This window comes from Thunnus albacares, chromosome 7 (assembly GCF_914725855.1).
Source record: "Thunnus albacares chromosome 7, fThuAlb1.1, whole genome shotgun sequence".
NCBI classification, from domain to species: Eukaryota; Metazoa; Chordata; class Actinopteri; order Scombriformes; family Scombridae; genus Thunnus; species Thunnus albacares.
Genome location: NC_058112.1, coordinates 6,841,081 through 6,862,938, shown reverse-complemented (window position 1 = coordinate 6,862,938; position 21,858 = coordinate 6,841,081). Strand labels below are relative to the sequence as shown.

The 21,858-nt window shown below is 39.5% G+C and overlaps 1 protein-coding gene and 1 long non-coding RNA gene across 3 annotated transcripts in view; both read left to right on the top strand.

The window, feature by feature from the left end:
- The window catches only part of galnt18a (UDP-N-acetyl-alpha-D-galactosamine:polypeptide N-acetylgalactosaminyltransferase 18a), a 183,502-nt gene that overhangs the window by 34,665 nt on the left and 126,979 nt on the right, over window positions 1–21,858 (top strand). The window lies entirely within an intron of this gene.
- Window positions 919–21,858, top strand: part of LOC122985061 — a 41,604-nt gene continuing 20,664 nt past the window's right edge. Inside the window, exons 1-2 of the long non-coding RNA XR_006404011.1 lie at window positions 919–3,521; window positions 3,985–4,067. This is a non-coding gene — a long non-coding RNA (uncharacterized LOC122985061). The remainder of the gene's footprint in view (window positions 3,522–3,984; window positions 4,068–21,858) is intronic.

Sequence of the window (21,858 nt, the reverse complement as noted above, 5' to 3'; positions counted from 1 at the left end):
CTGTTCTAAGCCATGGAGGTCGCAGCCATTAGCCAGTTAGCAAGCTAAGGTACTAACAAGAAAGCAGCTAGAAAGCTATGGAAATTCAAGATACTCGTCAGTGAAGTCAAGACAGGACCAGGGCTGTGTCTGAAATCACTCTCCATTTACTATATAGTGCTCTACATTTACCCTTGAGTGTCTCAATGCTGAGTGTGTAAATATATCCACTGTATAGCGCCTTCAAAAATTCCACAATGGAATGAAAAAAGTAGCGTTAATGGCATGTACACTACTTTCTGCTGACATTCCCACAATGCAATGCTCCGCATGTTAAAGATGTGAAAACTACCGTCACGCAACTCTACATCTGATGGTGACAACACAAAATGACGATGATTAGTTAGTGTCCGAAATCTTGATTTGCTGCTCACTATTGAGTAAACTCTTGAGTGTTTATTATATAGGGAGTAGTGACTGAGTGAATAAGGGAGTGATTTCGGACACAGCCCAAGTGTCGGCTTCTTCCCCGCTTTGAAAAGCAAGCAAACGTCCATAAAATAGTGCAGCTTCACGGATGGCTACCATCTTTTTTTGTTGTTGTTTATTTGGACCTGCAAAATGAGAGGAGGATGTGATGTTCGGTTTATTGAAGCTGGACAGAGCAATCAGATGTCCCCTGTGTCCACGGAGATCAGATCTCAGGTTAAATCATATCTAGATACAATCTGGATACAACACTCATTTTAATGCAAAGTGTAGAGGGGGCCTGTGAAGCCTATGTATTTTCTGACATTTTGCAATGCATCATAATGCTTATGTTTGGTCCCAAGGTCAAGGGAGATACCTGCAGTTACAGTTACAGTAAGAAAAGAGAAGGAAGGAAAGGCAAAATTGTCAATGCAGGGTTCTGTTAGAAACCAAGGCCAGTGCCCAGCATATGGGTACCATTTGAAAAGGTGGAATATTGATGGAGAAAAAGCATTACTTTATTACTCAACAGCAAAAAGTGATTTGTTACATTACTTGTCACATTTTTTACTTTCTGTGACTTATACAGCATTCTTGCAGTGTCAACAGAATGGACAGAACAAGAAATCCTGTCCTGTTATTTCGACTTGGTAGGAATGGAAGGCCTCCACAACCCCATGCCTTACCCAGCACCACTGATGGGTGTGTTCATAAGTCTCCATTATTGCACCTGTAACTACACCCAATAGTGATGTCACAGGGTCCTGGAGTACACCTGTATATCACTGCAGCAAGGTGAGAAGTAAGACCACTGGAGGCCAGCAAAACTGAGATGTAACTGTTTAAATAGCCTAAAGTAGCTACTTTTGCTGTTTTATATATTTGGATCAATCCATTAACAAGTAGAACCAGAAACAAGTAAACAGTATTAGTGCAATATATCAGTTTATTATGCCTCTGCGCCAACGACAGCCATGGCCAGAGGCATTATGTTTTCAGGTTGTCCTTCTGTCCGTCCATCCCATTCTCATGAAAGCAATATCTCAGGAACACCTTTAGGGAATTTCTTCAAACTTGGCGCAAACATCCACTTGGATGAACTGTATCGAATTTGTTGGTCAAAGGTCAAGGTCACTGTGACCTCACAAAACACGTTTTTAGCCATAAATCAAGACACTTAAAGGGAAATTCTGGCATTTTTCAACCTGGACCCTATTTTCATATCATTTGGGTCTAAGTGACTTATGAGGACAAAAAGTTTTGGAATTGATCCAGTAATGAGTGAGCGCACTTCAACCGGCAGCCGCGAAACGGGCTGTAATGTAATCCTTGGGGGCAATTGCTCCCATCAAAGTACGTCCACCAAAAGTGCTTCTTTTTGCCACTGACAGGCTCAGATTGTTATTTTAAGTGTCTGACAATGAAAGTAAAGACAAGAACTAGCTGCCTATAGCAGCATTATGGCTAACTTTTTAGTTTCCTTATAGTCCAACCACGGTGAAGGTCAGTCTCATACATGTAAACAAACCGGCATGCTCGGATGAATATGTGGGTGACTTACATAATGTAATTCCTCACACAGTTACGTGTTGAAATCACGTTTCAACGTTTTTACCGTTTGGAGCTGAATGTTTGGTCTAGCAAGCCTCGCTCTTTCAGGGCTCTACGCTCAACGTTTTTCCCATGGAGTACATATGCTCTGAAATGAAAAAAATTAGGGAGACACAAAGAAAATCAGGAGAAAAACATTTAAGTAACACAGAATTTAATTCAATAATGGGCCGATCTCTGCAGTTTATCTTTCACACCAAGTTATTGCTATGTCTTACTGTCTCTAGCCCATTGCCAGCTATCACCTGCTGCTCTTTCTGCTGTGTGTGGGTGTGCTCAGGTCTTTGTCACAGACTCAAATTTAAATACACTGAGGGCAGCCTGATACCTGATTTGTATTCTGAGGGAACACCATTCTCCAAGGGGAGCATCAATGTGAGAACAGGAACTGAACGGTCATTCACCTTTTTGTGTTGGACCACAGTCAAGAAGTAAATTAATTAATCAAGAACAGTCCTCATTGTGCATTTTAAACTAGACCTGCAAAGATTAGTCAATTAATTGATTAGATGATCAAAAGTAACTGAACTGTGCCACTACCCTCCGCTTCCCTATGGAGGCGGTGAACAGACTGGTGATGGTCAGATGTAGTTGATAGCAAGAACAAATGCAAGCAAAATAACCGGCCATGCGAGCATCTGCTGTCAGACTCTCCGTGTCTGCACTGGAAACACAGAGTCCACTGGAGCTTAGACAGTCACAACAAGCACATTCATGGCCCTTTGTAAAAGTTTCTGTGTCATACCTGTGTTTTAGCTGAGCTAACGTTAGCAGCTAAGCACTGTGAGGCTGTCTGGTGTGTAAGTCTGGGGGAGTGTCAGCTGCAGCCCTGCTGTTTATCATGTTTATGTTACTGTCGTCAGCCCTGAATATCTTGTTAAGCTCTGAATAAAGCACAGCATAGTTAGTTATTGGCTCATGTGTTATGTTTATTGCCACAGAAAACGCTAATGCTACCAGCAGCTCTGTGATGGGCACAAACTGAGGCTACAGTTATAAGTGTGCTGATATTTATACTTGGCGGCATTTCTTTTCTGTGAAACTAATGTACTGTTAATAAACATTGTACATTATCTACTATTAAATACTAGTTTTTGAATGATTAGCAGCGGGGGGAAAAGATTATGGTAGGTTCTTTATTCACACACTGTACTTGTAAATTATTTTTCTGGTTCACACATCTCTATTTTTAGGGGCAAAGGCGAGTGGAATACTTCAACTGTTGAGCCCTTTCTTTTCATCCAGTTGATTCTGTGGAGGTGAAACAGTCTCCAGGACAATGATGTTGATAAACGTTGTAAATCCGTTAGTAGAAGTTACACAGATGGGATTTTACTGTCATCCATGGATGACAGCAACAGCAACAGTCTGGCAGCAACAGCTCTCACTATGTAGAAAAGGTTTTCCTTTTCACTCATCAGGAGGGCAGTGACTGAAGGAACACCAGCAGTTTCTCTGAGGTAACGTTACCATACTTTGTCTTTCCTGATGGTCCTGTTGCCTTTCTGCTTCCATTCTTCATTTTTCCTCTTTCAGTTGTTTTATCTCCTCTCTGTGTATTCTGGCTCAAATACATATGGTTGGCCAGTCAAAGTTAAATGGCTTCATGATCGTCCTCATAATAGTCCTTGGGGTAATCCGTAATTGCACTTAGTTTACTTCACTTTAGTTTCCTAAAGCTTTTCCAGTCTGACTGCTGTGAATGTCTGCTTCATACATGTAAACAAACTGCACGGATGAATATGTGGCTGGTTTGGTTAGCTGGCAAGCTGTCCTGAATATAGATCCATACGCAGTTAGCCATAATGCTGCTACAGGAGGCTAGTGTCTGTGTTTTCTTACGTTGTCAGACACGTTTTTTTCTGAACGTTTTTCACTGCGCTGAAAATTTTTTTTGTGTGTTCCTAAATATTTTAATTTCAGAGCACATGTACTCCATGGGTAAAACGTTAGTATCAAGCCCTGAAAGAGCGAGGCTGGCAAGACCAAAGGTTCAGCTCCAAACGGTAAGAAAAATGTGATTTCACGTAACTGTGTAAGGAATTACAGTATGTAAGTCACCCACAAATTCATCTGCGCATACCGGTTTGTTAACATGTATGAGGCTTACTTTCACCGTGGTTGGACTGTAAGGAAACTAAAAAGTTAGCCATAATGCTGCTAGTTCCTGTGTTTGCTTTCATTGTCAGACACTTATAATAACAATCTGAGCCTGTCAGTGGCAAAAACAAGCACTTTTGGTGGACATACTTTGACAGGTGCAATTGCCCCAAAGGAGTACATTGTAATCCGTTTCGTGGCTGCCAGCTGAAGCGCTCTTGCTCAATATTAGACCAGTTCCAAAACTTTTTGTCCCCACTCGTCACTTAGACCCCAAATGATGAGAAAATAGGGTCAAATGATGAGAAAATAGGGTCCGTTGTTCGGTTGAAAAATACTGGAATTTCCCTTTAATGCTTTAGGGTTCGGGTTAGCTTTGTGGTTAATTTGCCATGGGTTTGTTGACAGTAAAGTGTTTTCATTAGGAAACTTATGACAGCTACAATATATCCAACTTGGAATTACAACTAGGAGACTGTCATGTTTGTCTTTGACTGTCTTTTTTTTGGACTTGAGTGCTCATTAATACAGTCTGAATGAGATGACAAGAACTGGCAAGGAATGGGGGGCAAATAGTCAACTCCAAAGCCCCCACACCCCCATGCCTCATCTCCTGTATTTACCACATGCAGGAGTAGAAAATGAAAAGTTGTGGTTTAACAAGCAGCCTGTCTACAGTTTGATGGCATTGCTAAATGCTAGCTTACTCTGCCATTAAAGTCAGGGATTCACACAAAATCCAAGTGATTCCTGAATGTAGGCTTGCCAGTGTCTAGCTAGCCAGCTAACAAGACACAACATGTAAATAGAACAACTGAGTCTTCTGGTAGAGAATAATCACTTCCCCTAAGCTCTGCTCTAAGCTAACGTTAATAAGCCTCAGACTTCTTTCCTCCGAACACATAGAGACAATATTCATTCAATCTTACTAATAAACTTCTGGTAAGACAGCAAACAAGACTAAACCGCCTAAATGTGTAAGTAGCCTAACTAGTAGCAAGTGTTACTGGGATTAGTAACTGTACTGCATTTTAAATTGTTTTGCCTCATGCTATTAGTTATTATTAGTTTCATTATTAGTTACTGAATCACTTTACACACACAATTCTACTCCATCCTCACTTTACAAGGCTTCAATGCAACATTCGACACAACAGACCAAGACGTTTTGATAAACAGACACCATGTCTGGCATACTGTTGCTGTGGTTTTCATCATATTTCTCATTTTTTTCATTTGTCTCCATTGCAATATTGTCTCCCATTCAAAACCTAAAATTGGGGTGTCCCAGGGTTCAATTCTGGGACCCTATGATCTTCATATCAATAACATAGTAACAGCTACTATTGATATAACAAGAAACTGATCTTAAAGCGCCAACACCACTAACAGCATTATATGGAGTCAAGTGTACCACACAAACAAAAAGATGCAGCAAAATGATTAAACCACAATAGACAGTGAGAGAGAAGTCAAGAGGAGTGATGGAATGGAATAGAGAGAGAAAGAAACAGCTTTAGTCTGTCACATCATCCACACTTTACAGTAGTAATAGCTACAGTAATGTAACAATGAATTTAACAGCAAATCAAAAATGTGTTTGAAGTGCTCTTTACAGGAGCTCTCCATTCAGCACCACAAATCCACAACATAACCCAAAGACCAGTGATTTCAATAGTACTTATAACATGAGAAATACATTAACAGCATCATTTTTCTTGCCCACAGCAATTACCTTCCACTTGAATTGCATTTTTCAGAGTGGTAAAGCAATATGGTTTGCATCATGAGGGTGCAGCTTATAGTAGCTCAACTGTGGTGATGTCTCATTAAGCAGGATGGACACCTTCTGATGGCAAATACAGCTTTCACATGGCTCTCTTGAGAGGGATCCTTGGTTAAAAATCAGGTGATGTAGGTTATTTCAAAGTCAAATTCTGTAGCCACACTTCCTTTTGTTAAACATACAGTATGTTATATTTCATACATGTTAGACTCCATAGAAATATGACATGTATCAAGTACGTTATTTCTTCTTGTGGACTCCTCCTTAGCTCCTTCATCTCTTAGTTAGCCGGCTTGCTCTGGCTTGTTCTAGCCCTCAGAAGGCATGAAGATATGTCAACACTATAATAATTCTTTAATATGTAAATACTACACTATTAAATGCATCATGATTAAATCCGCCAAACATATTATGTATTGGAGATTTTATCTGTTTAGCCCTGTACGCCATCCTTCCGTTAGCTACCTACTAGGCAGATTGGCAGCTCTCTTCCTCAGACAGATTCAGAATGAAGTCTTGGGGGGCAGTTGCTATCAGGATACCTCAGCTCTGGAATGAACTGCCTGAATATCTCAGGCTTGCCATATCAGTATCTCCTAAATCAATTCTCAAAACTCCTTTTATTGATCTCCCTTTCATTTATTTTAAATTTAATGCCTGATCCTTCAAATTGTTTTATATACTTGTGTACTGTATGCTTTTGGATTTAATGTGTTTCTCATGATCTCAATATTACGTGTATTGATTAAAACATTCAGACTTGTGTCTCGCATTTTAATGTGAGGCACATTGAGAGTAATACAGTAACATGGTGTTCAACTTGAATGCTGCTCTGGTAACATTAAAATATTTGTTTTGGCATCTTAAAGAGGTTTAGATTTAGACTTTTCTGCCTCTCCGTGAATATAATGTCTACCAAAGGTACCAAAATCTCATGCTTTAAAGGAAAATAGGCTTGGAAGATGACTAAGCGTAATGATTCAGGCAATGCTGACAGTTTGACACCTATGCTTTTTCCCTGTTTTCAGTTTTTTGAACGCTGCCAAATGTGCGAACTTTGCTAGGATCTTGAGAGATTGCTGCCTTGTTAAATCAATACTTTTGCAATTTTGCATGTCTAGGTGTGATGAAAAACAGAGGTGTCAGCATGCTGTGATTTATTTGGCAAATCCCATCTTACAATAGTGGTGCACTTTAAATTTGTGGCAGTATAGATTTTATCAAGATGATGAAATAAATCATAAACACACAAAATATTTTTCTTTATTTGCCTAGGCTGCTTGTGTTATTTATCTCTCATAGAAAAACTCTATGTTTGTGAATTTAAAAGTTAGTGTGACAGAAGTTTGGGGATATCAAGTGATGTGATTTGTTGCATAGAAACAATGTTTCTCCTTTTCCATTGTAGTCAAACAGCTTTTTTATCAGCCAAGTTCTTGATAAATGAAACATCACTGACTGACTGTTAGTCATTTATCAATTTACTGCAGCCAAGATTTAACCTAGTCCAGTAATGAGTCATTTTGGCCCAAATATAATATATGCAGCCCAATTACCATCGCACTGTAAAGTCTAAAGAACTCTTTTTCAGTGTGTGTGCAAGTGTGCTTTAGTTCCTGTGAGTCCAGTGAAGTTTGGGCCCAAAACACATGAATGCCAAGAACAGATAAGGATGATGTAAGTTTACTTGCCAACTGGACGGTGATCTGGCAAGTGAGAATGAATGGGAGCCCCAAGATTCGCTCTGTGAATAACACATCATGTTCAAACAGCACTGTGATCTGTAGTACAGCACTGGTTGAAATAGATGGAGAAAATCAACAGCTGTGTGTCTTAATTGATGGAGCAACATCAAACACACGGTCCATCTCAGACTGTATGGATGCTCCACTGTGCTTTTGAGACTTTTCAGAAGTTTCCCCCAAACACCTTGAGAAGAACTTTCTGCTGCAGTATTGACTTGGCATTATGGATTTGATAACCACCTCTGGGCTCTACTAGTTTCTCAGCTCAGAGTGTTTTTTTTAATCTTGGTCCTGCTGAGCAGACAGCCTGATAGCCTCGTGTTGCATCCAAATGCACTACTTCTTTTACTAGTCCAAGATTTCATAACAGATTGAAAACAAACTTTTTGACTTGAAGCGCACAAAGTAGGCTAACTTGCCCTCATTTAGATACAGCTGTGGAGTCTTTATAATGTAAATCTGCTAGTGTGAAGTTTCAAGTTAAGCTGAAATCTCTTTAAAACAATCTTTAAGCTTAAAATTAGGTCCTTTATATTTATGATAATTGCACATCTTTTGTACGTTGACACTGGTATTTTCTCTGCCAGCTTCACAGATAGACGAGTCACTTCGTTCTTTCTAATTCATTCTTGAGAGGAATTAAATTATTTTCTCTCTGAAAGCTTGCATTTTTTCTCTTCATGTTGGTGTGAAGCTGCTAAAATAGCAGTTGTCAGTATTAAATTTGTTTTGAATATTTGTGGCTATGTTAGTGGTGTGGCTTTAGGAATGGCATTGTTGGTTGGCCAATCAATCTATTCATCTGTCTTTGGTGCAGAGTGAAATATCTCTACAAATATTGTATGGATTGCCATGAAATTATTGTAAAGACAGTCGTGTTCCTCAGAGGGTGAATCCTAATTACTTTGGTGATCCCTTGACATTTTCTGTACTCCAATTTGTCCAACAGCTTATGACACTTCTAAAACTAATCACTGATTTCTCATCAGATCATGAAAGGTGATCCAAGTGTGATCATGTAGAGCTGAGCCTGACAAGTTTAGTCTTAAAACCCCTTTAGATTTAGGTAACAACAGGGCCTTTACTCTAAGGATCTAGCAAAACTGTTTCTGTTTCATTCATCCACTCAATGATTTTTTTTCCTGCTGTGTAATCCCCCCCCCTTCACAAACACCTGCATTATTGTTCATGCATGTTTGTGAAGGGAGGATTAGCTAATTGCTGCTGGGATTCTTTGAGAGCGCCCTCAAAAGCAGAACTTTTTCTGCCAAAACTAACTGTATAACCATTCTCTTAGTGTGATAATGGCAGTGTACATGGGGAAAATATTACCTTTTAAAAACTAGAACCAGATTGGTTTTAATAATGACAATTAACATGAAAATTAGATCTTCCTTACAATTGTGATTGGTGAGTGCATACCTTATGTACACTTGAGAAACCCAGTGTCTTTACTAAAAAGAGCCTGTATGCTTATAAATTACTGGATGCATATAATTATATCCTCTATGCTGGAGGGGATGTTTAATCCCTCTTGGGATATTGAACATTTTCCACCCATCACTTTTGTGATTCATGCAGTTTACCTTACCACAACTCCTCCTCAACTCCTCTCACCATCGCTCTTTGCTATACTGTGTCTTTTTTCTGCCCTGACTGTATTAGCATATATCAAAATCATGTTGCTGTTAAATTTGTATTACAGACTTTAAGTCTTGTTACTGCACATGAGCATTATAGCCATTAGCTGTTGCTCTTGACCAGACTTTCTTTTACTGAGTCAGATAGTAGATTCATATGGGACTACTTTTGTTTCAATGATATTGAGCTAAATCTCCCCAGAATCAATTTTAAGATTTTAATTGTAACTTGCATAATTAACAGTGTTTTAAAGAACTGTAGCAAGAGAATTTTTAAGATGTCGACTGTTAATTTCACCAGCAACTTAATTTACCCAGCTGCAGTTGATTAAAGAAACGCCTGGTTAATATGCTCTCTCTCTATGCGTGTGTTTGGCTAAAGATGGTTTGGTTTTGTGGAATAAGATTCAGCATCCTGTAATATTTTCAAGTTCGAAAAAAATGAGGCATGTGCTGTGTCTTGTGCTGTTCATAAAAGACCAAGAGAGTGGAGTCTTTTTCTACATAAACAGTCTTGATAATCACCTCTCAATTTTCCCTCCATTTTTCAAATTAAGAAAACATCTTCATCGATTTGACAACACATGTGCAGCATTTAGAAAATGCGCGGCAAATACCACAACACAACAAAGTGTTTCCAGAGGACACTCAAGAGTGATGAACACGTCAATAACTCATATGCGAAACATTGTTAAAACACAAACAAGGCCTCTTCCCTACTGTAGTAAGGTAGACAATGAGCTACAACCTTAATTGCACCAAAACAAGCTGGACAAATAACATTGTTGTCTATGTATAGCCAGCTGTGAGGCGAGTGCGCAGGGACCGTCTACAAAGTGCAACAGCAAAAAGAGATACTTCAAACAATATTCAATAACCCCTAACCCTTTTTTCTCCCAAACTAAATGTTGTAGTATAACCAACAGCAGACCATTGATGTGTCAAGTGATTTTGGGGACACTTCACCGTATAAGAGTGAAGTTATTGAATATTAAGTTGCAGTGCATTTGCCCTTGTTGGCCACTATAAATTATATATACAAATATATATATATATATATATATATATATATATATATATATATACAGACAGGTGACAAATTAAAGGAAAAACCAACATAAAGTGTCTCAGTAAGGTGTTGGGCCACCACATGCTGCCAGAACAGCTTCAACGTGCCTCGGCATTGATTCTACAGTCTCTGAACTCTTCTGGAGGGATGAACACCATTCTTCAAAAAGATATTCACTCATTAGGTATTTTGATGATGGTGGTTGAGTGTCTAATACGTTGGTCCAAAATCTCCCATAGGTGATTAGTTGGGTTGAGATCTGGTGACTGTGAGGGCCATAGTATATGATTCACATCATTTTCATACTCATCAAACTATTCAGTGACCCCTCGTGCCCTGTGAATTGGGACATTGTCATCCTGGAAGAGACCACTCCCATCAGGATAGAAATGCCTCCCCAGCATAACAGAGACACCAAATCCCCTCACTGTAGGGGTCAAGCATTCATATACATATATATAATATTTGAAAAAACCTAATTAATTTTAGAGTGAGCGGATATTTATTTTATGTAATTTTATAGTTCTGTTTCTTTTAAGGTCATTTATTTTGATTTCAAATGATTTTCATTCCCTTTCAATTTACTTATTTATTTGATTCTTGGGAGATTTTGTTTGTTTATACTGTGTACTGTGTGTTAACATGTTTAACCTCTTCTCCAGCTACATTCCTACAGTCTAGTGAGATGTAAGTGATTTCATCACTTCAAGCTCATTTTGAGTTAGTCTCAGTACACACTGATGGATTATATAAGGAATCTGCCGCAGAGAACATTATCTGTGCTAGCTGCATCTCCATAGTACAGAATTAGTTCTCGTTGGTTGGATCTGCTGAGTATATGTTATGGAAAAGATCATCGCTGATGACAAGTGTGTTTATGTGAGTGTTTGTGCAGCTAGAGGGCTCAGAGGCAAGGATAAGCTTGGCAGGGGTCCCTCAGATCATGTCCAGCACATCAGCTGCCAAGGTTTCAGCTTCCATATAACTCAAGAGGAGATGACTCCTGACAGCAAACTGAGGTCAAGAACCTTCACCAGGCACAGGAGCTCTGCATCCTTTTCTGCTGAAGATAAACAAGAGAGGGAAAGAGAGAAGCTGAGGGAAGAAAATGGGGGAAGGTTGTGATTTAAAGGGAGTGAGATGATGATTTGACAGAAGAAATGGAGGGAAGAGAGAGAGATGACAGGGTAAATACTGTAGAGGGAAGATTAAAGAGGATGTGTTTGCTGGAATACGAAGCTCAGTGTGGAAATATCTGATGGCTGAATAAGTCTCCACACACAACCCAACATGTGCAGTTTGGCAAATATATGTCTCCTCTTCCATCTCCATAAGATTTTATGGTAATTGCTGAGATAAGACATGTACATTTTGTTGTATCAAAGGTATATTTGCCTTCAATTAATTGTAAATATTTTTAATTTTTTATAATTGTATTTAAATTTAAATAATTGTATCATGCTGATTTACTATGGGAAGAGCTTAACCTTGACCTGATTCCAAATATTTATTTTAATCCAAGGTTATACTTCCTCTATACAGTTGAGAATTCCTCACCTGTAAAGATGAATTTCAATATCCTTTTAGTGTCCTATGATCAAAAGCAGTCCTGCAGCCTTCTTCATCTTCTCAATAATTTAATTTTAAATTTTTTGAAAATAGTGGATTTTAAAGTTGCACTTTTTTTCCTAGCCACTTTAAACAAGCTAGAGAAAAACACATACACATTTGACAAACTTCTTTCTGTTTACACATCAATCAGCAACATGCACATATAAACATGAGTTGAATGTAAGTTAAATATTCGCTCTCCTTTTAGCTCCATTTTGGTCTCCACCAGCTCCTGAAAAAAATATCTGGATCTGTAGCGGCTAATTGTTTCACTGTGTTCATCAGCTAGTGGCTAACTATGTTATGTTATATATGTTATATATAACTATATGTTATGTTTGCCGTCAGCATTGGGCAGGTAACTTGTATCAGAACATTTTATGCTGAAAACATCTGTCGGCTGTGTCTGGAAACAGAGTTGACAATTTTTCCAAAACACTAAGGGTGCGAGCTGTGAAACCAAAACAATGAGCTGAAAAACACTAAAACACTTTGTAGAGCTGAGGGGAGCAGCAGAGTTGGGAAACAAAAAAACTGAATATTTTGTGCATGTAAATGTAGTCAGTGAGCAACCCCTTTCACATTACACATAGTCCTTTGACCCCATTGTTCATATCAAAATGTTGATGAGTGCAACTTTAAAAATATGAAAAGACTAAATATTGATTATAGACAGCTTTAGATTAAGAACATCAGTAATGGCAGAAACAAGACATCAGGTATGACAGAGACTAAAGGACAGAGAGGTTTAGAGACAGTAATAGAGACAAAAAGCAATGTTAACAGAGGTTTAGCTCCCTGTAGGTATTCTCAGTGTGACTGGCTAATGAAATATGAGTCAGGCTGATGATATTGGACACTCTGATGTTTCATTTCTCCCAGTGATACCCTTTGATATTTTGCTATCAATATCTGAATCCTGTAGCAGGAGGATGTGATATCTGAGACTATTCTATATTTTATTTGTTATTGCTATCACATTGTTATTGTGCACAGTACTCTACAGGGAAATACGAGTGAAAAGAAGAAAGCAGAGAGACACCAAGAGGTTAGAAAGACGAAGGAAATAAATAGCTGTCTGCTGGAAGTCCCATATTCTTCATTCAGGAATTATGAAACAATAGCCTTCGGCTCAGATTGATTATAACACTCCTCCGTGAAATGATTACAAGTGTATTGAATGTTTCTTGGTTAATGAGTGCATGGAGGAAGAAGTAAGCTTTACGTCAAAAAAAGTTGTTGTCATGAGGTTTACTCTACTGCTGTGCTTTCCAGTGACTTCACAGGACATGGTTCACCTACGCTATTTAATCGTCCGCCCAAGGTAGAGGAATAACAGATTAAATGTAATGGATTTACAGTAATCTGCTTTGAAATTGGGAAAGGCACTGTAATCCATTACAGTCTAATGGTTTACTTCAAAGAATGTGGTAAGCGGATTACAGTGTTACAGCAGTGAAAGGGGCTTTTAGTTTGTAACATCCTGAAGATAGTAACATGAATGATAACAGCAGTGATTTTTTTGCTAGCAGCAGAGCCTAAGGATGGTGATGTTGCTTGTTAAATCCATCCATCCATTCACTTGAACCCTAATGTGTTTGTAAAGCCTCTGATCTTCCACACATGAAATATGAAAATCTAATGGACAGGTTGCTGTGAAATCTGTTGATATTGAGTACAATCATTATCTGGAGAGGATGAACCCTTTTTTATTTTAGTTACTTTCCTGTTCTGCCACTCAGGGCAAAATGTCATCTTTGAACTCATGATTGCTCATAATGTTGTAGGCAGGGTGCCATGGAATTTGCAAAAATCATTTTTGCTATTACAGTATTTTCCCACGGGGATAAACTTTTTTCTTTCCTTTAGAAGGACATGCTTGATTACATTCAGTACATTTGTAGCCTCTCTGGCAAAGCTCTAGGAATAGCAAGACTTGAAACACTTTTATGTTGTAGTGTGCTAGGATGCTGCATCTAGCAGAGCTTTTAGTCATCTAGAGTGGTCTACTGGAAGTAGATGTTTCTTACAGAAGACATTTTGACAATTTTCAAATCGCAGGACCCATAATTATAATTAACTTGAATAATTAAGTGTTTTAAAGAGCTATAGCAAAGTGGGCAACTGTTGATTCTACTCACTACAATACTCAGCTGTAGCTGTTTAATGTTAATCTTCTGAGTGGCGAAACAACAATAACAATCAGTACAAACTGGAGAGGTTGTGATATGTAGCACAGCAAGTTAGCGAAGCTCTGTAAATGGAACCATGCACAGTGGTGTCTGCCTTACAAGGAACTTCTTTCCTGAGACTGAAAATGTGATCGCTGTTATTACTCTTTAGAACTGTTTCTTAACAAACTACTGTAACTGTTGTCTGCGAGGCTAAGTTACACGTCTCCAAGTGCAGCGGTGTGGCTCACAGGCATGTTTTTAATAGTTTTTGGACAACAACGGAGGTCTATGGCACAAAGGAATATGATTTATCAGATTTTGGATGCACACACGATACTTGTAAGGATGAGTTCATTGTTGCTTTGGCTCTGCACATGAGATTTAATGACAATAAGAAAAATATAGAAAATTGCCAGACTTATCCTTTAAGGCTTGAACAAAACAAAGTTATCATTAATGTCATTAGTTACACTTGTACTTCTCATATATGGCAAATCAGAATGCCTGCTGTGAGAAAGGGCTATTGTAACAGATAAAATATTCCATTTTGATTTATGACTTGTAATTTATTCAGAGTTGGATATCACATGTTGCTGTCCTTGGAAGTGTGATGACAGTGTAATTTTAATGGAATGACATCACACAGGAATGCTGTTCTGTTCCTCTAGCCTTGGCTTTCAGCTCCCTTTGGGTTGAAAGTGCGAAGATATCTGTTCACAAATGTCTGTGTGTTCATGCGTGTGTCCATCTGTGCAGTCCAGATTATTGACCGTAATCTTAATCCCTCTGCAGATAAACAAATACTGACCCAGTATCTCTCTGTCTCTGTGTCTCTGCGTTTTTCCATTCATGTTTTCTCATCACTACAGTGCTGTCATTGTCTCAGACTGAGTGCACTGCAGTAAAGTGAGGAGTGCTGTTTCAGTGGGAAAATATGGAAATCAGAAACTCACAGACAGCTGTGAAGCACATACGCACACTCGTATATGGACACACATGTACACACAATCTAAGAAAACCAACTTACCCAAGCAATCATCCTTTTTCCCAGCAGTTTCTCAAGAATTAAATGATATGTAATTTTTCACTGTAGTACAAGGCGATTGGCAAAGTTTGCTCATGCCCTAAGATCTGACCCAACTCAAATTTTTAAGTGAAGAGAAATTCACTTCATTTAGTGGCAGTGAGGTCACTTAGACTGAGGAATGAGCCTCCAAAAGCCTCAGGACAGATTGGGAGAGGAAAACACTCCTTCGTCTGCTGTTTCTTTCTGTTTCTTTTTAGATGCAATGCACTCACAGACAGATATGCACTGGTCTTCTGTTAGATAGCGTTCTCCACCACCATCATGGAAACATCAAATGAGGAAATCATCTGTGAGAAGCTTTAGGAGTCTATAACAACGAGCACTGAAGCTGTTCTGGAGACCTCATGTTGGTTTTTCCTTCCTTTTTAATGTACTACATTGTTTAAAAATAATATGCTTTCACCCACAATTATGATGAGTTTGATGTGACTGACTTAAAGCAGTTTCATATTCTGAATACTCTGTGTGTGTGTGTTTGTGTGTGTGTGTGAGTGAGAGAGAGAGAGAGAGAGAGAGAGAGAGAGAATGGAGCAGGGGAGGAGATGCAATCTAATTATAGCTGCACAACATAGTCAGCAACTACATCTAGTGCAACAGTTCTGATGAAAACAGTATGTTTGACTGAAGATACTGTTTGAATAAGGGCCTTTCATTATCTCATGTAGTCTTGTCCTAGGTTATAGAAGAGATCAGCATGTGCAGGTTCTGTGAAAGAGTTTTCTATTTTCTATTTAATCTTTCAGTTTTATGGTATTTCTTGCATCATACATTGTGTGATTTCATAATTTGTCTCAATGGGAGGAAATTAAATTTCTGTTTTCATCTGAACTTTACCCAAATTGACTTCAGATAGAACTTCTGCAAGCTCTAACTTGCTCAAGATAAATCTGTAAAGACGATGAGGTGGATATATCAAAGATGTAATATTTATACAATATAATATTTTCATGTTAATAATGTATTAATTGACCATGTATAATGTGAAAGGTTCCACTCAAAATAAAACAAAACCACACAGAATTATCGCCAACTCTGCCGTTGTCCACTTTCGGCTCATTGTTTTGATTTTCAGGCCCATAAACTCACTCCCATCAGCCTCGTTTCCAAAAGCAGTAGACAGATGTTTTCAGTGAAACAGCTTAAGAGCCCGGAAACCTCCTGGTGACAAGGCAAGACTCGTGAGAAGTCAAGTAGTCCAACACGTTTGACTTAAAAAAAAAAAAAAAAAGTTTTGTTTGTTTTTTTTACCTCAATGGAACCAATCTATTTCCACCAGCTTCTAGTCTTTATGCTAAACTAAGCTAACCATCTCCTAGCTCTGTATAATGGACATGAGAGTGGTACCAATTTTTCTTGTCTAACTTTCTGGTAAGAAAGTTAGCTGCACATTTCTCAAAATATCAAACTATTCCTTTAATTTGAGAGAAAAATCATTCCGCCTACAGCACTTCTACAGAAGACTGAGTCAAGCACAAAAAAGCAAACACTTAGAAACCCCTGAGCAACCAAGGCGAACCCCAAGGTTGTGTAAGAGGGATGAAATGTCAATTTTCATTTACAGAAAATATGAATGATGTGCCCGAGCTGTCCTTTCTTCAAACAAAGTCAAGAAGAAAAGACACTCTTATAATGATTTATCACTGAGCCCCTGACTGGGACTCTCAGAGCTAAACCAACACTGGATTAATGTTGCTATACCCACAGTACCCACACACACACACACACCTGTACAAATACAATCCCCAGAAGTGTACATACACACATCCTCATAGAGAAATAAAAATAGTCTCAGACACTCACACTGCAATTACTCGCTGGATCTCAAACATGTGTAGTCTGCATAAATAAGCATTCTCCATATACAACCTGTCTTAACTAATCTAACCACTAATATATCACTCGCTTTGTGAGTGTGAAAGTGTGTGTAGACAAACCTAATGTGGTTTGCGACAAGGTAATAAGTGAAGCCCCCCAACACACACACACACACAAACACACAGAGGAGTGTGTATGTATCCTTGTGGCTTCCACACATTACCTTGGTTACATTTCATTGGTCAGACCATAATATGCTGACAAGAGAACTATCTGCTTCTGCAGTGTTGTGTTTTGCCTGCAGACCCCCCACCCACCAACACATAAACACACACACACCTACACACACACACATAGTGTCTTATCAGAAATGCTTCTTCATAAAATTGACAGCTCCCTGTAATGTTCTGTTTGTTGCTCCAGTATATTTTCTGTGATTACCTTTGTGTCCCTGGTGTGTTGCACAAACCACCCAGTTCCTCTTCAGATTCCAACAATATTCATCCGTATATGCCCTAAGGTTGTTGTCTAGGCTATATATAGGACCACATGAATCACCAACAGTTGCGCAGCACACAGCACCATTTGGTTTTCAGCTGCATTTGTATGGGAATGTTGGTGTCCAGTAGGCCTGCATTTAAATATAGCAGAGGAAATGGAGCAAAAGATGCCATTTACACCTGATATTAGAACGCAGTCTGTATCTGGATATTTTGCGAGGATTCTGTATATAACACAGGTGTAAAGGAGGTAGGTACACCTAATGACCACATTCTAAAGTAAAGAAATCTGGAAAAAACTAAAAATAAGTAGAACCTAGACACATCGTTTTGGAAGACACACCACTACGATACTCAAGAAGAGGGACACATTATGTTGTGACTAGCCAACAAGCTAGCACTAGTGCTAGCAAGCTTCTGCACTGGCACCACATTACAAATTATATGTCTCGTATAGGTAACATTAGCCAAGTTAGCGAGTCTTCTGACAAGAATCCTACAGATGTTACGTGACCCTTGCCTTACACATTGGACTCTGTCTCTTGACCAAGGACGTACCATGTTTGTTGACAAGTTCGTCAGCTCTGCTTACATAATTTGCACACTCATTGACACCAGATGTAATGCCAAGGCCTGTGATAAGATGTCATTGATGTCATGACAATCATGTCAAACTTTGCATAAACATTTAGAAACACACAACAGGCATTTTTATCCCCATCTCATTAGACTACAGCGTCTTTCCTTCCCTCCATTTTCAAAAATCACAGGACCACATTTCCCAAAAAACCTATTGCCTCATGTCACAAAGAGAATATTGGTTCTTCTTCCACTCTATTTGTTATGGAAAGAATAAAAAATGTGCCGGTAGTATGCCAATCAGTACTAAACTACACTAAGTACAATACTAAAATCTTAAAATAAATGTAAAAGACATCCTTAATCGCCATCTCTTCATACATTTTGCCAGTAATGCCTTTTTATGTCTGTTCCTCTAATCCCTATAGCCGCATCTCCCCCTCCCCCCATCCCACTTCGCAGGGGTTGTGGGTTGCCATCTGCCCAGGTCAGGTTTTTCTCTGCTGGGCTTGCTCCTCTTCCTTCAGGGCCCGCACTCTAGAGAAGGGGCAAAAGAGGTTAATTAGCCATAATAGCTACCTCAGCTACAACCGCACAGATGAGACAAAGTTAACACCATTTACGCACTCTGGTGGAGAGATTTGCTTAAGATATGTAGAATGAGTTGAACTCTAATTGTGTGAATTGAGCAATAGCACAACTTGTTATGGCTCTTTTTAGCCAGATTTTCTGCACACTACACAGAATCAAGCTGCAATGTGACAATGATGTTGAATTAAATTTGTACTTGAATATGATCAGAGTACCTGCTTATTTTATGATGCATACATATGCATTGAGCTGATTTATCAAGTAAAAGGCGAAAGAGGGCTTTGTCACTCCCACACAATGAGGCAAGTTCCTTTACATGTGAAAGTATTTTTCTCCAAAAGTCAGAAGAGAGGCAAAAAGAAAGGCAGACAGATAAGGTACAAGAAGAAAGAGGAGAGGGAGGAAGAGAAGCTTTGTGTTGACATCAAGTTGGCAGTACGAGGGAAAAAAGTAAGAGGCACGGAAGGAGAAGCAAGAGGGAGACTGAAGCCAGTGAGACGCTGAGCAGACATTACAGCTGATTGATAGAATGAGAGTTTGTCTGTCAATCCAAGGCAGGGTGTCATGTCACCGAAGGGGAACAGGAGCCTGAAGAGGGAGGACACAGAGGGCTACTCAAACACTGGAGGTGTATGTGTGTGTGTGTGCCTGCCTATCTTCCTGATTGTCCACTAGCCTGTCAATACATGCGTGTGTGTGTCTGTGCACTGTATGTCTGTCAGCTTATCTTTTTGACTCTGTTTGACACAGATGGTGGAAGGTGATTGGAATTCGGGTGCTGAGAGACAATCTTAGTTCTGCTCACATGTAATGATGTTCATTTTCTTATCATTAATCTGAATGGCTAGTATCCTACAGTAACTACAATTAACAACATCGTACAATATTTGAGTGTTTGCATCTGTGGTTCATTGTTTGGCCTTGAAATAAAACACTGTGTACTTAAGACCCCTTGTTGCAGGATTCAGGTGTGTCATTTGAATACTTGTTTGAGGCAAGAAGATGTAAAACTAACCAATGTTTCGCAGAAAAATTCATACATCTTACATTTATATTTATCAATTGGGCAGGCGCTTTTGTCCAAAGCTATGTACAAATGAGGTACAATCCAAATGATAGTAGATCAAGGAGAAGCCTTTAAGAATAAATGCCTGTACATTCCATGTTCCACCTGACACTTGCAGGTGCATGAAGTGCCTAGAATGCACTCTTTTTTTTTGGAGAAAGAGCTAGAGAAGGATCAAGAGATAAAGAAAGAGCATATTAGATGAGTAAGTACTTTGAAAAAAAGGATGGTCTTTAAGTGATTCTTGAAGACAGAAAAGGAGTCTGCTGACCAAATCAACTTTGGAAACTCATTTGGTAACTTTGATGCACTTGGAAAAATCACTATCATCAGTGATGTAACATGGGGTCATCTGGTCTTTTAGGTCTTTCAACATCAGCCACCTAGGCCCATGGTCACCCCTCTTTATCTCTTTCTGTGCAGTCCTGTGATGCCAAGGAGATTGATGGCTCTGCATAGGTACTGGCCGGTGAAGCCTCTGCAGCCAACCTTATCCAGCACACATTGCACATGCCATCCTTGTCTCCAGCATTTGGCTAACAGGTCTGCATACTTGGTTTTCTTTCTCTCAGAGACCTTCTCCATCCGGTATTCTCAGGGGACAGTCAATTACAGCAAGACCACTTGTCTTGATGTTTAACATCAGGACCATGTCCCGCCACCGAATGTGGTCTCTGCGATAGTGTTTGAAAACTTGAGCTGTCTCTATAGTTCAACCTTCAGGTGCCATTCCCGAGTAGTGGCAAAAAGCCCACTTGAGGATCTTGGGTGCTAGTCAAAGCCTATTGCCTTCCTTGTTGGGTGCAGTTCTTTGCTGTTGACAGTCCCTGTGAAGATGCTCTCAGCACCTAGTCATGATGCCACAGTATAAGCCCTGCCCCATGGCCTTCAGACCACAGCTCAAAATATGCCACAGTAAGGTCTTTTATTGGCACAGTGGTTGAGCCAGTGTTTCTGCCAGACCCCAGCAGAAGAGGATGGATAGGCTGGGGAGGGTGTTGTAAACCAACTGGTTCAGGATCTTCATCTAGGGTGGCCAAGTTATCTTGGGTGGTTGATGGCTTGATTCCATCAGGCCCGCATGCCCTGCTACCACATCATTACTAGTCTACTGGCACATACTTCCTCCACCCCTGCTCGTACCTCTTCCTGGACGATGTGAGGCGCCTCCTTCCCTTTGGCTCTTTTCTAGCAAGCTCTTGGAGCGCTACTGAGCCCTGCCCATTCTGACACCATTGTATGGATCTCAACCTGCTCAATTCCATCCCCAAAGAGCCCCTATATAGCAACACCTTCCTTGACAAGGTAACCAACAATACAATATAATTTTGTCAAACAGAACATTGTTTATTTTCTTTCTTATCCCATTAATTATTTCACAACCACTCAGATTTATCGTGTGACCCATTTTAGGGGTCGCAACCCACAGGTTGGAAAACCAGTGGTTTACATAAGTCCAACACAACTACTCATAGGCATATTTCTGAGCAGACACAGAAAGGTATACCAGTTAATAAAATAGTTTGCTGAAATGCAGGACCATGATGAAACAGCCCTAATGTGACTCTGACAAACCTCTGTATACTCTGTATACTTAAGAGTGGCCCCTAACCAAGTCAGCACATTTTAAAGAACAGCTTGTAACTGTTTACAGAGTAGCAGCAGTAGGTAGATGTCTGCTCTGCAGTGATACTGATAAACTCGTGACAGCCTGAATGTCAGTATCATTTCAAATGTCATTATGAACAGATGAGTTAATCCCCTCTGACAGTGTGGTATGGAGCCACATTTCGTCTCTGAAGATACAGTAGTCACAGCAGGTAAACTCCACCACAGCTGAATCAGATTTTCCATCTCTTGAAGACTGGATGCAGGTTTGACATAAACACTCCACTTTCACAAACCATGCCAGATGAGAGTGTAAATGTGTTCCATCCACATTGCTTGAAAACTAAACAGAGCTAAGTTAATGGTTCCCTTCATGGTTCCCTTCATCTATGGGGATTTGGCTGTCGGGGTCATCAGTGATGGAAA